Below are 15,326 nucleotides of genomic sequence, written 5' to 3'. Positions count from 1 at the left end.
GTGTGTTTACTGTCCTGGCATTTTGGGGGGTGCGGAATTGTAAGCACCCCTGTAAAGCCTAAAGGTAGTCATTGCACTGTGGGCCCCTTAGCGCAGTTTGGATGCAAAAAAGTGTCACACATATGGTATCGCCATACTCGGGAGAAGTAGTACAATGTGTTTTGGGGTGTATTTTTACACATACCCATGCTGGGTGGGAGAAATATCTCTGTAAATGACAATTTTTTGATTTTTTTTACACACAATTGTCCATTTACAGAGTTATTTCTCCCACTCAGCATGAGTATGTATAAAAATACACCCCAAAACACATTGTACTACTTCTCCTGAGTACGGCGATACCACATGTGTGGCACTTTTTTGCACCCTAACTGCGCTAAGGGGCCCAGAGTCCACTGAGTACCTTTTAGCATTTCACAGGTCATTTTGAAACATTTGGTTTCAAGACTACTCCTCACGGTTTAGGGCCCCTAAAATGCCAGAGCAGTATAGGAACCCCACAAATGACCCCATTTTAGAAAGAAGACACCCCAAGGTACTCAATTAGGAGTATGGTGAGTTCATAGAAGATTTAGCTTTTTGTCACAAGTTAGCGGAAAATGATATTTATTGGTTTTTTTTACCAAGTGTCATTTTCCACCCATATTGGGTGGGAGAAATATCTCTGTAAATGGACAATTGTGTGTAAAGAAATCAAAAAATTGTCATTTACAGAGATATTTCTCCCACCCAATATGGGTATGTGTAAAAATACACCCCAAAACACATTGTACTACTTCTCCCGAGTACGGCGATACCACATGTGTGGCACTTTTTTGCACCCTAACTGCGCTAAGGGACCCAGAGTCCAATGCGTACCGTTACCATTTCACAGGTCATTTTGAGACATTTGGTTTCAAGACTACTCCTCACGGTTTAGGGCCCCTAAAATGCCAGAGCAGTATAGGAACCCCACAAATGACCCCATTTTACAAAGAGGACATCCCAAGGTATTCCGTTAGGAGTATGGTGAGTTCATAGATGATTTTATTTTTTGTCACAAGTTAGCGGAAAATGACACTTGGTAAAAAAACCCAATAAAAAAATTATTTTCCGCTAACTTGTGACAAAAAGTAAAATCTTCTATGAACTCACCATACTCCTAATTGAGTACCTTGGGGTGTCTTCTTTCTAAAATGGGGTCATTTGTGGGGTTCCTATACTGCTCTGGCATTTTAGGGGCCCTAAACCGTGAGGAGTAGTCTTGAAATCAAATTTCTCAAAATGACTTGTGAAATGCTAACGGTACTCATTGGATTCTGGGCCCCTTAGCGCAGTTAGGGTGCAAAAAAGTGCCACACATGTGGTATTGCCGTACTCGGGAGAAGTAGTACAATGTGTTTTGGGGTGTATTTTTACACATACCCATATTGGGTGGGAGAAAAATCTCTGTAAATGGACAATTGTGTGTAAAAAAATCAAAAAATTGTCATTTACAGAGTGATTTCTTCTACCCATCATGGGTATGTGTAAAAATACACCCTAAAACACATTGGTCTACTTCTCCCGGGTACGGCGATAGCACGTGTGGCACTTTTTTGCAGCCTAACTGCGCTAAGGGGCCCAACGTTCAATGACTACCTTTGGGCTTTACAGGGGTGCACACAATTTAGCCCCCCCCCCACATGACAGGGCAGTTAACAAACCCCACAAATGACCCCATTTTAAAAATAAGACACCACAAAGTATTCCATGAGGGGCATGGTGAGTTTATAAAAAAAATATTTTTTGTCACAAGTTAGCAGAAAAGGATACTTTGTGAAAAAAAAACAAAAAACAACAATTTATGCTAACTTGTGACAAAAAACAAAATCTTCTATGAACTCACCATGCACCTCATGGAATACTTTGGGGTGTCCTCTATCCAAAATGGGGTCATTTGTGGGGTCTGTCCTGGCATTTTAGGGCCTCTGCAATCATTACATGTATGGCCAGTATTTCTGCTACACTCCTTATATTGGGCATACAGGTAGTGCATTCTGGGCTGAAAGGAAAAATGAACGGCAAACATCCCTTCATTCGCATCGATCAATGTGGATGAATAAATATCTGCCAAAAAATGTGAAACAAAAAGAAAAGAAAGAGGGACATAGGAGCTGCCACCCCAAAAATCCAAACCCACCAGCTCGTATGCCCAGGCAAACCTGATTTATTCATCCACATCGATCGATGTGAATGGAGAAATCATTGCTTGAGTTCTTTTTTGATACAAAGTGCTTGCCAAAGCATATGAACCCCAACACCGCTCCTCGGCCCATATGCCTCGGCAAACGTATCTTTTTTACTGTGGAGGAGAAATCTCGTCCTACAGCGCTGCATGCACTGATTTTGTGTAACCTGACAGAAGCGCAATGCTTCTGTCAGGATGCACCATCAGTGCTGCAGCTGATTGGTCGGTCAGTCGGTCGGTCGGTCGGTCTGGATAGAAAAAAAAGAGAGAAGAAAAACGAAAAAACAAAACAAAAAGGAGGGGAAGGTGTCCGCCTGGACATAGGAGCTGCCACCCCAAAAATCCAAACCCACCAGCTCGTATGCCCAGGCAATCCTGATTTATTCATCCACATTGATCGATGTGAATGGAGAAATCATTGCTTGAGTTCTTTTTTGATACAAAGTGCTTGCCAAAGCATATGAATCCCCAACACCACACCTTGGCCCATATGCCTCGGCAAACGTATCTTTTTTACTGTGGAGGAGAAATCTCGCCCTACAGCGCTGCATGCACTGATTTTGTGTAACCTGACAGAAGCGCAATGCTTCTGTCAGGATGCACCATCAGTGCTGCAGCTGATTGGTCGGTCGGTCGGTCGGTCTGGATAGAAAAAAAGAGCGAAGAAAAACGAAAAAAACAAAACAAAAAGGAGGGGAAGGTGTCCGCCTGGACATAGGAGCTGCCACCCCAAAAATCCAAACCCACCAGCTCGTATGCCCAGGCAATCCTGATTTATTCATCCACATTGATCGATGTGAATGGAGAAATCATTGCTTGAGTTCTTTTTTGATACAAAGTGCTTGCCAAAGCATATGAATCCCCAACACCACACCTTGGCCCATATGCCTCGGCAAACGTATCTTTTTTACTGTGGAGGAGAAATCTCGTCCTACAGCGCTGCATGCACCGATTTTGTGTAACCTGACAGAAGCGCAATGCTTCTGTCAGGATGCATCATCAGTGCTGCAGCTGATTGGTCGGTTGGAAAAAAAGAGAGAAGAAGGAAAAAAAAAAAAAAAAAAAAAGCAAGCAAGCAGCAAAGCACTTCAATAACATTAACTTTTTAAACTTTATTAAATATGTTCAAACCAAACAATAACATTGGTAACCAAATATTAACTTTTTTGCTTACCTGTTTTTTTTTTTTTTTTTTACCTGCGAGCTGAGGATAAACTTCTCCTCCCCCATGGGTCAATGTGCAAAGTGCAAATCGCACAGATATGTGGCGAAGTACATTATGCATTCTGTCCCAAGTGAAAGGAGAGGTTTCTGGCAGGCCAGTGTATTTGGATCTCTCAAAACCTGATGTTTGGGTTCACACTGCATACTGGCCTATCCGGTCGGTCGAGCCCGCCGCACCGTCTCGCCCAAAATAGATCTTCAGGGAATACCACAAGAGTAGCATTCGGCCTAGTAATTAACTGCGTCGCCGTAGACTAACATGACTTCTGGGCCGACCCAAATTGCCGCAGAAGCCACGCAGTAACGTAGGCATGCACTAGCGTTAAGTCAAGCACTTCCGGCGTAGGGGGGGACCGCAAAGTGTGACTTTTGCTAGGCAATTTGCCCTAACGCATCGCGCCAGTGTGAAATAGCACTGAGAGACCCTTGTGTGCCTACTGCTGTGTCTGTAGTTCCCTAGGTTCTAAAAGTGTGACTTCTCGTGGTACCTCTCATAACACTCCCCTAGGCATAGGCCAGGCTGGTCAGGACAGGAGGGACAGTAAACGGGGGTGTCACGCCTTATTCCAGCCTTGCTGCAGACACGACATCTTTTTCTGGGGTTGCGTTGAGTTGGGGTACTGGGAATCGTGTAGGCGTAATGCCTTCCATGCAGCCGGCTAGTTGCATTTGGGGGTTGGGCTCTGGCACCTTCTGGATACAGGAGTGCCGAAACGATCTCTTCCTGGAATTGAAGGAAAGATCCAGTTCTCCCAGCCTTACTGTAGAGAACAAAGCTGTTGTACATCGCCAATTGAATTAAATACACAGACACTTTCTTATACCAGCGTCTGGTTTTCCGGGAAATTAAATAGGGCCCTAACATCTGGTCATTGAAGTCCACCCCTCCCATGTTGGCATTATAGCTATGGATGGCGAGGGGCTTTTCAATGACCTCTGTTGCCCGTGTAATTTGTACTGTCGTGTCTGTGTGAATGGTAGACAGAAGGTAAACGTCCCTCTTGTCCTTCCATTTCACCGAGAGCAAGTCATCAGTACACAAGGCAGCCCTCTCCCCCCGCTGAAGTCTGGTGTTAACGAGCCGTTGGGGGAAGCCCCGGCGGCTAGGCCGCACGGTGCCACAGCATCGGATTCCTTCTAACTTTAAGTGCTGAAAGAGGGCCACACTTGTGTAAAAGTTGTCCACATAAAGATGGTACCCCTTCTGGAACAAGGGTGACACCAAGTCCCACACAATCTTTCCACTGCTCCCCAGGTAGTCAGGACATCCGACCGGCTCCAATTTTGAGTCTTTTCCCTCATAGACCCTAAAACGAGATGTATAGCCTGTGGCCCTATCACAGAGCTTATACAGTTTCACCCCATACCGGGCGCGCTTGCTTGGGATGTACTGTTTGATGCCAAGGCGCCCGGTAAAATGTACGAGGGACTCGTCTACACAGATGTTCTGTTCAGGGGTATAAGCATCTGCAAATGTGGATGACAGGTGGTCTATGAGGGGCCGAATTTTGTAGAGCCGGTCATAAGCTGGGTGGCCTCTTGCATGACAGGTGTCGTTGTCATTGAAATGCAGGAAGCGCAGGATGATCTCAAATCGCGCCCTGGACATGGCAGCAGAGAACACGGGCATGTTATGTATTGGGCGTGTAGACCAATAAGAGCGCAATACATTTTTTTTTGTAATACCCATGTTGAGGAGAAGGCCCAAAAAAATTTTAAGTTCGGAAACTTGGAGTGGTTTCCACCGAAAAGGCTGGGCGTGGCAGCTTGTCGGATTGGCGGTTATAAATTGTGTGGCATAACGGTTGGTCTCAGCCACAATTAAGTCAAGGAGATCCTGGGTGAGGAACAGTTCAAAAAAGTCTAGGGCCGATCCTAGTTCAACTGTCTCCACCTGGACTCCAGACTGGGCGGTGAAAGGGGGCAGTACGGGTGCGGCGGGATCAGGGGAATGCCAATCAGGGTTTGCCAGCACCTCTGGAAAACTAATGGGAGTACGGGCCCGTCTACTTGGTGGCTGCGAATCGGGTCTTAATTCACGTACCACCGAACCAGTTTCTACTTCCGGCCTGGTGTTCGCCACTTCACCAGGGTCTTCTACGGAAGTACTGGTGTTGAGAGGTCCAGGAGATGCTGCGCTGCTGGTGCATGCCTCACCAAGAAAAATCAGATCAGCGCCAGCATCACTCTGCTGCCCTTGAGACTGATCTTCCGCCACCTGCAGTCCAGTGACATGGGGTGTGGTACGCCTGGCTCTAGCCGGGACCTCAACCTCGTCATCGGAACTATCGGTCAGAGAGCCACTGCTGTCTACAGGATCGTACTCTGAACCAGAAGATTCGTCGAATAAGTCGACCCAATCATCCTCATCCGACTGGTCCATGTACCTGTAGATGTCTTCATTGGAAAACCTCTTTTTTGCCATGGTGGCCTGCTAAATTTAGGAGGTATTCCTCTGAGACTACCCAGGAAAAAGAGCACCTACCTAGCGAAATGGAGTACTTGAGAGGTAGAAAGCTGTGGTCACTGAGTTTTGATTAAAAAAAAAATCAAAACTGCTGTTTACAGTGCCACAGCTAGTGTACAGTGTTTTTTGCAGTGATCAGAAAAAATAAATTTCTGTCACTGCGGTGGGGCGGGCTGAACGCAGTGCAGGCGAACGATCAGGTCTGATCGGGCAAACACTGCGTTTTTTTGTGGATCCTAGTGACCCTAATATAGATCTGACTGTGATCACTAATGATCACTTACAGATACTATATAGTACCAATGCTGATTAGCGACAGTGATGACGCTAATTAGTGACTGTGGTGCAGTGGGCTGAGCACTAACTGACACTAACAACCCTTTTGCCTAGCTAACTGGCCTAACTGGTACCACTAGTGATACTAAAAAAGTGACAGTTTTCACTGATCACTGTTTTTAGATCACTAGGATAGTGACGGTGAGGGGGGGTTGGGGTTGGGGGATCAGAGAGTAATCACAACTAATCAAAAACAATCACGAGGCAATTACAACACAATTACAGCAATCTGCGCAATCAAAGCCAATCAAGGAGCAATTGAATCCAATAACACGACAATCAAAAACCAATTACGTGACAATCGAAGCCAATCACACGACAATCGATGCTAATCACAGGGCAATTGAGACAATCGAGGCACAGGGCAAAACAGCCAATCAGAGGGCAATTGGCACAATCAAAACCAATCAGGGCAATTGAAGCCAATCACACGACAATCGAAAACCAATTACGTGACAATCGAAGCCAATCACACGACAATCGATGCCAATCACAGTACAATTGAGACAATCGAGACACAGGGCAAAACAGCCAATCAGAGGGCAATTGGCACAATCAAAACCAATCAGGGCAATTGAAGCCAATCACACGACAATCGAAAACCAATTACGTGACAATCGAAGCCAATCACACGACAATCGATGCCAATCACAGTACAATTGAGACAATTGTAGCCAAACAAAGCACAATTAAGCCTTACAGGCAGGAGATAAGATACACAATGGCAGGGGGGAGAATATACGCAAGCAATGCACTAGTAAGGTGTGGGGAGGATCTGAGGGGGTGGGTGATCAGAAGCCCCTAAGGGGTAGTTGGGGGTCTGATCTGATGGATAGGAGTGACAGGTGGTGACAAGGGGTGATAGATGGGTTATTGACGGGTGATAAGTGGGTGTTTACAGCAGGGAAAAACCGATGCAAACAATGGACTGCTGATGTGATCGGGGGGGGGGGGGGGTGTCTCGGGGGGATCTGAAAGGGTGGGTGATCAGAAGCCCCGGGGCAGTTGGAGGTCTGATCTGATGTGGGGCAGTGACAGGTGGTGACAAGGGATGATTGACAGGTGACTGATAGGTGATTGACAGCTGATCAGTGGGCGATTACAGGGAGATAGATAGTATACAGGGGGGGGGGGGGGTCAGGGGTGGGGGAGATCTGAAGGGGTGGGTGGGTGATCAGATACCCCTAAGGGGTAGTTGGGGGTCTAATCTGATGGATGGGAGTGACAGGTGTTGACAGGAGGTGATAGATGGGTTATTGATGGGTGATAAGTGGGTTTTTACAGGGAAAAAAAGATGTAAACAATGGACTGCTGATGTGATCAGGGGGGGGGGGTCTCGGGGGGATCTGAAAGGGTGGGTGGGTGATCAGAAGTCCCTAAGGGGCAGTGGGGGGTCTGATCTGATGTGGGGCAGTGGCAGGTGGTGACAAGGGTTGATTGACAGGTGACTGATAGGTGATTGACAACTGATCAGTGGGCTATTAGAGGGAGATAGAGATATGCAGTATACAGGGGGGGGGGGAGGGGGGGAGATCTGAAGGGGTGGGGGGTGATCAGATAACCCTAAGGGGTAGTTGGGGGTCTGATCTGATTGATAGGAGTGACAGGTGGTGTCAGGGATTGATTGATGGGTGATATGGGGGGTGGTTGGGTCTAAGCTGCGTGCTGCAGGGGGGTACAGGGGGGTGTCTGATGGGTGCTGCGGGTGATCGGGGGGGTCTGTGGGGCTCCTAACGTGTGCGGTGTGTGACTCACTATGCCTGCTCTCCTCGCCGGTGGTCGATCGCTAAGTGTGACCACCAGCGGGGAGGCAGGCAGTATAATACAGTTTGTTAGGTAAACAAACTGTATCATACGTTTTTAAGTGGCTGGTTTGAAATTTTACAACCCGCCGGCGCTGCGGATTGGCCGGCGGGTTGTAGTCACAAGGGGGCGGCACCACGTGACACAGCGATCGCGCGGCTCCCGCCGCGCGATCGCTCATTAATTACCGGGAACCTGGCGACGCAGATGTGCGTGCCTGGTCCTACAGGAGCCACTTTGCCGACGCGCGTTATGCGTGCGCGGTCGGCAAGTGGTTAATACAACTTTAAATAATGGTCGGAGGCCCATATCCTATTACAATTTGTTCTGAGTTTTGTCTAAGGAGATATTTTCAAATCTTACAAATAAAATACCCTTAAAGGACACCCCAGGAGAAAATAAACTGATGAGAAAAACAATTGTATTTATCCTCCTTCACCTAAAAATGACTTTTTTTAGATGTCCCACAGTTTTATTTTATATTTAAATCTAGTTTTTAAGTTTTTACTGTTTCATTTTCTCTGTTCAATGACACCTTCATTCAAGTATGCTAAAGCTCAAATCTATAAATTATTGACCCTTTTTATCTCTTTCCTGCTCTCAGAAGCCATTTACTGACAGGAAAGTATTTTATGGCTGTAATTACTTATCAGGGAGGTTTTTGTTAACCGGTTCAGCGCCGCAGTGCCGAAAATCTCATGCATCCGAGCAACGTTCACCTCCCATTCATTCGCCTATAACTTTATTGCTACTTATCACAATGAATTGATCTATATCTTGTTTTTTCCGCCACTAATTAGGCTTTCTTTGGGTACTACATTTTGCTAAGAATTATTTTTTTCTAAATCCATTTTAACAGGAAGATTAAGAAAGAAATGAAAAAAATTCATTATTTCTCAGTTTTTGGCCATTATAGTTTGAAATTAATATACGCTACCGTAATTAAAACCCATGTATTTTATTTGCCCATCTGTTCCGTTAATTACACCATTTAAACAATGTCCCTATCACAATTTATGGTGCCGATATTTCATTTAGAAATAAAGGTGCATTTTTTCAATTTGCGTCCATCACTATTTATAAGCTTATAATTTTAAATAATATAATAACATACTCTCTTGACATGTATATTTAAAAAGTTTAGACCCTTAGGTAACTATTTATGTTGTTTTTTTTTTTTTAATTGTATTTTTTTATTTATTTTTTTAATAAAAAATGTATGTGGGTAATTTTTGGTGTGGGGGGGAAACTGCTTATTTTACATGTAAAATAAGCAAATTCTTTAATTAAAAATGTATGTGGGTGCAGTTTACTATTTGGCCACAAGATGGCCACAGTGAGAAAAGTCCTGGATGCGAACGATCTCGCATCCAGGAACCAAAATTCAGAGGAGTTGTTTCCTGGGGGTAGAAATACCACGCTCTCTGGAGAGAAAGCGTCAGTATTTCTGCGGGGAAGTTAGATCGGTGAATGGGAATTATATTCCCATTCACTGATCGGGGGGCTAGCGGTGGGCGGCGGGTGCGCGCGGGCGCGCGCCCGATCGCGCGCACCACGCATTGAAAGCAGCAGTGCCTTTCTGGACGAGAAAGCTCGTCCAGAAAGGCCGAACTGGTTATAGTCTGACCCAGTCCGACCCGGTCCCAACCCAGACAGAAACTGTTACTTGCATACCTGATGTTTAACTCTTTCAGACAGAGAAAGAAAAAAAAGGAACACAGCCTAGTTATTTGTGTGCTTGGCACTGTATATACACATGTCTATCTCATCACGTTACATGTCACCTCAGTTGTTGTTCCCGCCAAGCAAAAAATACTAAACATGAGTTTGATATTACTTTTTATCTACTTTTTTTTATCAATGGGAGGCAGTGGCGGACAAATACAACAGTGGGTCCCTGTGCAGAATAAATAAAGGGGCCCCATATCAGATTATGGTTAGATCTAAATAATGTCCAGAACATAAAAGTAGATGAATCTAGGTTACAGTCTGTATGCACTACGTTAATGTAGGAGGGAAAAATATTATACAAAGTGAACCAAGGCAGGAATCAGACAAACATATTCTAGTGGTCAAACGACCCAAAGACAAATTAAATTAGAAAAAACATCTCTATTGGATTTTCAGATGCACCATGTCAGCATAGAAAATGGACATGATACAAAGGAGTAAACTGACTCTTGGGTGCATGTAAAAATCACTTTTTAATCAAATATATTAAAATGCTGAAAAAGTATAAATATAATGATATCAACATATACACAAAACACCACAAACTGACAAACTACCAAACGCTAATAGTTAAAAAAAGTTCCCAGATGGCTCAAAAAAGAGGCTGCAGTCCTCTAATCCTAAAAAAACTTGGTTATATTACTACAACGCTGATAATTGGATGGTAGAACTGATTGATGGATGATAATATGCCAAAGTACACAGGCTGTGAACATCAGCTCCAGCTACACATCAGGATGGCCTGTATAAACAGCAGGGGCGTTCCTAGGGTCCTTGGAAATCGGGGGCACCTGTGGGCACAAGGTGAGGGGTGTATGCGGCGCGCACAGCGCGCCGCGGCAACAGTGGGCGTGGCTATACAGTGAGTGGGCATGGCCATAGGTGGGGCCAAATTGACATGAACTTAGCAATGGTGTAAGCTACAGATAACGGGCCTGCCCATCAAAATATTGCATGGAGCACCATGTCCTTTATTTACATAATTGACAATCAGTATAGGCATAGATCAAAGAGGTTTACGCACATACAATTTTGAATGGTCAATCACTGACCAATTTTACCACCCCCATGCAGTAAGTGGGCCAACAGACAATGACAGAGCTAAAATTGGCTAATCAAAATTGTATGTGTATACCAGGCTTTCAGCTAATACTGTACATACTGAAAGTAGCAGGGATCCGCACACACTGCAGCTAGTTTACTATCAGTACAGGCACAGAGTAACAGCTTATACTGTACATACTGTAGGCAGCAGAGATCAGCACACTCCAGCTAGTTTACTATCAGTACAGGCACAGAGTAACAGCTTATACTGTACATACTGGAGGCAGCAGAGATCAGCACACACTGCAGGTAGTTTACTATCAGTACAGGAACTGAGTAACAGCTTATACAGTACATACTGGAGGTAGCAAAGATCAGCACACACTGCAGCTAGTTTACGATCAGTACAGGCACAGAGATACAGCTTATACAGTACATACTGGAGGTAGCAAAGATCAGCACACACTGCAGCTAGTTTACTATCAGTACAGGCACAGAGTAACAGCTTATACTGTACATACTGGAGCTGGCAGAGATCAGCACACTCTGCAGCTAGTTTACTATCAATACAGGGACACAGTAACAGCTTATACTGTACATACTGGAGGCAGCAGAGATCAGCACACACTGCAGGTGGTTTACTATCAGTAAAGGCACAGAGTAACAGCTTATACAGTACTTACTGGAAGTAGCAAAGATCAGCACACACTGCAGCTAGTTTACTATCAGTATAGGCACAGAGTAACAGCTTATACAGTACATACTGGAGGTAGAAAAGATCAGCACACACTGCAGCTAGTTTACTATCAGTACAGGCACAGAGTAACAGCTTATACTGTACATATCGAATGTAGCAGAGATCAGCACACACACAGAAGGCAGGGCGCAGGACAAACACACATGCACACAGGAGGGCGGGGGGGGCACACACACACTAGGGCACAGGGAGGTAAACAACAAACACAGGATGGAACACAGAGGCATACAGGCACAGATAGAGGCACACAACACATACCCACAGTTTCCATACTACCGCAATTTAGAACACACACACACATATCTCTCTCTCTCTCTCTCTCTCTCTCTCTCTCTCCACCCTTTTCTGCCCACACCACATACAACATTCTCTGTGAGTGCAACATTCATGAGGGAGAGGAGGGTGGGGAGGAGGGGAGAGACACAAAAAGTAAACAAGCCAGACTGAAAGGCAGACAGCGTATACTACCTCCACCCCCACATGCATTCTTCCACACGCTGGTGCTGCTGCTGGCTCTGGCTTTCTTCTCCCCTTCCTCAGTTTGTTGCTCTGCTCCATCGCTCCTGTTCAGTGCGGTGAAGTGCCAGCTCCCGCAGCCCTCTCCTTGAAGTCTTGTCGGCACACTTCAGCTCCTCATCAGCCCCAGCAAAAACACGCTCCATTCAAAACTTGCTGGGAGGCGGAGCTTCAGCGTCGCCGAGTCTTCAGGAGATGACATAGAGAAGGGGCAGAGCAGCAGCTTCCGCATATGTACTGGGCTGGCCACGGAGGGGAGCATAGAGAAGCGGCGTCATAGCAACAGACGCCGATGCTTCCTTTCAAGTGCCCCGCACCAGGTGCTCAGAGGTTCGTGGCACTCTGGGAGAGATCCGTAGCACGTGCTTCGGATCTATTGCCCTAACGACACGCCTGATAAACAGAAGACTTCCGATGGTGTACAAAAGTCCAAGATCCTGTCCCCAATCGCGGACCAGGAAAAGGTAATGCTTGGCAACCTAGTATTTAAATATATCCAAAAGTGCAGCTTGCTCATACCTGAGGCACAACTTGGGTTAAGCCGGAATATTCAGCATAAGAGATTATTAAATCCTGGACCCACTCGCAGTCCAAACAGGTGCCCACAAGTCCGTGGAAAATATGTGCATATGTCTCCCGCAACAATAAATGCTGTATAGTGAAGCACAAGCAGATAATCGTACAGCCAGCCACTGATATTGAACAGTTCATATGCAGCAGAGCAGTGTTAGCTTTGTTAGTATATGACAATATATCCATGCAATAAAGTTGCATGCAATAAGAAGCAGTTCATAGGCAGCACAGCGTCATAGGCTTATGATGTTGTATAGTTACCATCCCATTAACATAGGTCAGCGGAGGTGAAGGATCCAAATGTTATACAAGAACCCTTGGGATATAGTCCATTAGTAGACGCTTCATTATCGACATGTTTCGCCGTTACCAATGACGGCCTCTTCAAAGATTGCGTTTCTTAAGCATATCTATCGCAGGGGGACATTTTAAACAAAAGTCTCTGGGACACGCCCCCCCACCCGTCCCATGCCACGCCAGCCGCAAAGGCGGCTGGTCCATGACGCACGGCGCCATGCACCGCCCAGCGCCCAGCACAGGGACGGGTGCAGCCACATTGTGCGTCTCACAGTGGGACGCAAATAGGAAGTACAGCGTTTTATTGCTGGCAGGAGAAGGGAAGGGGGGTGCGCCCAGAGGAAAGTTGCAAAAACTATAGAAAAAGTAATAAGAATAATGAAAATAAAGTTACAAAAAGGAGAAATCAATAAAGAAAAAAAAAAGATATATGCAACATACAAAAATATACATCACGGGTCACTGGATAGTGAAACCCATGTGTCCACAGAGGCTAGTGGCGAGACCGTATTTATACAAAGTAATATGAGGCCATATTTGGGCATACCAATCGTATGCACACCCAAGCCAGAAGATTAATTGAACAAAAGAAGCCCATGTGCAAAGGGTGTACAAGAAACAAGGGGAGAAAGATAGGGAAGAATATAGAAACATGGAAGAAAGAAAAAAGAGGATGGGGAAAAGAGAAAGGGAAGACAAGGGCAAGGAAGCCAGAAAGAAGAGGGGGAGGAAAGGGCCGATACTAAAATGGAGGGACCCAGGGGGGACAAGGGCGGAGCAGATAGGGAGGAGAAGAAAAGGAGGAAGAGCAGAGAAGAGAAGGGGAGACTATAGGAAACAAACAAAAAGGTTCCCAAAAATTCCTCTCACTCTCCTCTATCTGCCAGAGAAGCTCTTATGATGGCAAAAATGCTCCATATTGTACTGCATCATTTAACCCTTTGCCTTTAGTGGCGTCTAATTCATATATCAACCTTAGTTCGATCTGTAAGAGTCGTTTGTCAACATCACCACCTCTTTCATATAAGTGTACCCTATCAAGGCCCACAAATTTGATGTAGCTAGGGACACCTCTGTGTGTCAAATGGATGCGTCTTGAAATCGGGGACCTGAAGTTACAACCCCAATGTCCCCAGTATGTTCCTTCATCCATTCCTTAAATGCACGACTGGTTTTCCCTGTATAGAAACAACCACATCTACATGTCAATAAATACACAACGCAGATAGTATTACAATTTACAAAATGGTGCAATCTCCATGTGCGTCCATTGGGGAGTATAACCTCAGGCCCCACTGCCAAATACCTACAATATACACAGCCACCACAGCTGTAAGTTCCTACCGTGGTGCAATGTCTCCCTCGTCCCTTACGGCAGAAATGACTAGAGGTCAATAAGTCTCTTAATGTTCTAGATCGTCTGAATGTGATTTCGGGCAACATAATCTCTGACCGAAGGATCACTGCGAAGCACATGCCAATGATGGCCAAGGATTTTATATAATTGGCTCTCTTGATCACAAAAATAGGTGATCAGACGTGTTTTATTGTCATCGCTCTTTTCAGATGTCTTGGTCCTACCAGGACGTCCCAAAAGGTCTGTCCTGGTTGACCCCCTGGACAGCTGATAGGCCTTTTTGAGCCACTTGTCTTTGTAGCCCCTTTCTAAAAAGTTTTGGCGCAAAATTTTCGCCTCTTTCTCAAAATCTCCATCCCTTGAACAGTTTAGACGAATTCTCAAATACTGTCCAATGGGAATACCATGGATCGTGTATTTCGGATGTGAGCTGTCAGCTCTTAGAAAGGAGTTTGTCCCCGTCTCCTTGCAATACAACTGCGTTGTAATATATCCTTCAGTGCTCACATTGATCCTCAGATCTAAGAAAGGTACTGATTCAAAGTCGCAGTTCACAGTGAACCTAAGCTTTAGGTCATTGCTGTTGAGTCTCTGTACAAATTCGTCCAGTAGATCCCTCCCACCCGTCCAAAAGACCAAAATGTCGCACAGGTACACAATCAAAGAGTCATTGCTAAACAAACCGCGCTCCCACTTCCCCAGGTACAGGGTCGCGAGCGACGGAGCACAAGTTGTGCTCATCGCCGCACCCTGCACCTGGAGGTGGTGGCAGCCATCAAAAAAGAAAACACATTGTTCTCCAATGTAAAAGATAACATCTTCAGGCTAAACTGGTTGTGTGCGTATTCATCTACACCCAACTCTGAGAGGAACCTATTTACTGCCTCAATTCCCTTTTGTTGGGGGATACTTGAATAGAGGGCCTCTACGTCCAAGGTGACCAATAGAGAGCCAGGGGGCAACTGTAGGCCCTCAAGAATGGTTAAAAGATGCGACGTATCTTTGACGTACG

Source organism: Hyperolius riggenbachi, chromosome 1, assembly GCF_040937935.1.
Source record: "Hyperolius riggenbachi isolate aHypRig1 chromosome 1, aHypRig1.pri, whole genome shotgun sequence".
Lineage (NCBI taxonomy): Eukaryota > Metazoa > Chordata > Amphibia > Anura > Hyperoliidae > Hyperolius > Hyperolius riggenbachi.
This window is presented reverse-complemented; position numbering follows the sequence as displayed.